General features: G+C 39.9%; 1 pseudogene; it reads right to left on the bottom strand.

Moving 5' to 3' along the window:
• Window positions 1-202: 202 nt before the first annotated feature.
• LOC149252250 (cytochrome P450 750A1 pseudogene) lies at window positions 203-1,465 on the bottom strand (annotated as a pseudogene).
• Between the last annotated feature and the right edge of the window lie 1,093 nt (window positions 1,466-2,558).

Below are 2,558 nucleotides of genomic sequence, written 5' to 3'. Positions count from 1 at the left end.
TCAACTTTACTTAATTACCATAAAGTAAATTACAATAACCTGTAGCGAAAGCATTGGCAGCGATAGTAGAATACCATAAACTAAATTACAATAACATGTAGCGAAAGCAATGGCAGCGAAATCGGATTAGAATAGCTTGTAGTGTAGTAGCGAAAATAGGAAAGCCACTGTACATAAAGCCCGCATGGTACCTAGCCTCCTCCTACGATTCATCGCTGGACTTCACTGGAAAGCCTATCCTCAAGCTTGGATAAGCAAACAGCGGAACTTGCCTTGGAATCGACGCCCCACATACTTCCGTCATATCGAGCTGGGACGGATCACCTTCAACTCTCCAGTTAAAAATGTGCACCAGCTGAGCCAATGTGAGTTCAATCGTGGGAATAGCCATGGGTGCCCCTGGGCATCCTCTCCTTCCTGCACTAAATGGAATCATACTGAAGTCTGATTGATCTGTTGAATTGACATGTTCGTCCTTCATGAATCTCTCAGGCTTGAATTCGGAAGCATCTGCCCCCCACACATTGACATCCCTTCCTATAGCCCACACATTCACAATCAACGTTGTTTTCTTAGGGATAGAGTATCCTCCTGCTGTAACAGCCTCTACAGATTCATGAGGAACAGCTAGCGGTGCCGCTGGGTATAATCTTAGCGTCTCTTTCACTACGCACTGGAGGTATTTCATCCTCACTACATCAGATTCAATCACTTGCCGATGTTCGCCGACTACATCTTCGATTTCTTGCTGCAATCTCTTCATGGCATGTGGATGCCTCAGCAGCTCACTCATTGCCCATTCTAACGTAATTGATGTTGTGTCTGTTGCGCCTACGAACATGTCCTGCATACAATTAATGCAAAAATTTGATTGATTTATGTTCTAACGACCATGTCCTGCATACAATTAATGCCAAAATTTGATTGACTTAAGTTCTAACGAATGATGATAAAAAATGATAATAGAATGGCCCAGGGCCTAGAGACACACCATCACAAGAGCCTTGATAGTTTCCCTTGTGATTTTGGAGTCGGCCTCAGCTTTCTCGAGCAGCACATCCACAAAATCTTTGACGTGAGGTTCTTCGTCTTTCTGGTGATTGGAAGTCGCGGCCATGCGATGAGCAACGTGGTCGTCTATTATTTTCTCCACAAACTCATTGAATGTTTTATGGATTTTCTTCATGCGCCGCTTGATGCCTTGCAAATCAAGCCAATCCAAATAGGTAATAAAGTCTCCGATGGGAAAAGCTCCCACCGCAGTTATCAGGTCTACTAAGAAATCCTTGAAACCTTTGAAATCGCCACCCAAATCATCGTCAGAAAATGTCCTCCCCGCCAGTATCCACCAAACTATATTGGAAGTGAGAGTAGAGAGGGCCTTGCTAATATTCACACCCTTTATTCTGCTCTCACTCTCCTCCCAAATTGAACGGATCATCGCAGATACTTCTTCCTCTCGCATACCCTTAAAGGACTCAATTCTTTTGGTAGTCAGCAGTTCTAACACGCATATTTTCTTCATTTCCCTCCAGTGATCTCCATAGGGAGCGAAGACCACATCTTTAGAGTTGAAAAACATCAATCTCCCAGCGGCTTTTGGAGGTCGGCTGGTAAAATTCAAGCCATGAGTTTTGAGAAAATCTTTGGCTATCTCAGAAGAAGAGACTGTAAATCTTTCTTGATTAATTATGAACAATTCAAATTAACAGCCCAAAGATCATCAATACCGAATATTTCACAAACAAAACTTAATATGATCTATTGTTTAAGATGACATACCTTGATTAACAGCGGAAGATGTAATGGCTGCCATCTACTTTCTTCTGACTCCTATTCTTCTTCTCAGAATTTGGTTTCTCTTTCTAGCCCTGTTTCTTTATGCACTTCTTGATGGAGAAGAATGCGACTCTTGGCAGGGGGAGAGAGGACCCAATCCTTTTTATATTATTTAACACTAAATCTGGTACGTCCATCATATACCAATTCAACGCTTTAATGCTTTAATGCTTTAATGCTTTTAACGCTTTTAACGCTTTAATGCTTTAATCAGGTCACATTAAGATTTAGAAACTGCAGATTTCTAACATTCTCCCACTTGACCCGACTATTCATAATATTAAGTGTTGAACATCATACTATGATAAATTGCTGAGAGTTATGGCGGTTGTGCACTATTAATTCAATGCATTTCCTTCCATATACTACAATACCAGCAAACCATCAATTCATACTCATAATTTATATAAAACAACATAATGGTCCACATAATGTCTTATATCATAATGATTAAACATAATATCTTTATAAGACTCTTTCTTGTTTAAAATTACATAAAATACGTACTACTATATTAAAACAAGAGACACATAATTGTATATCAGAAACACATAAAAGAGCTCAGAATGTCACACATCAATTATTATTAATACAACCAAGACCCATTCTTTGAACATGTTCCTTAAATTGTCTTGGTTGTAACCCTTTCGTCAAAGGGTCTGCAATCATAAGTTCTGTCCTGATGTGCATGATTGACACTCTTTGTTTCTGAACCTCAT

This window comes from Pinus tabuliformis, chromosome 7 (assembly GCF_031772625.1).
Source record: "Pinus tabuliformis cultivar Carrire ecotype Pingquan chromosome 7, CPIR1, whole genome shotgun sequence".
In the NCBI taxonomy this organism is placed as follows: Eukaryota; Viridiplantae; Streptophyta; class Pinopsida; order Pinales; family Pinaceae; genus Pinus; species Pinus tabuliformis.
This window is presented reverse-complemented; position numbering and strand designations above follow the sequence as displayed.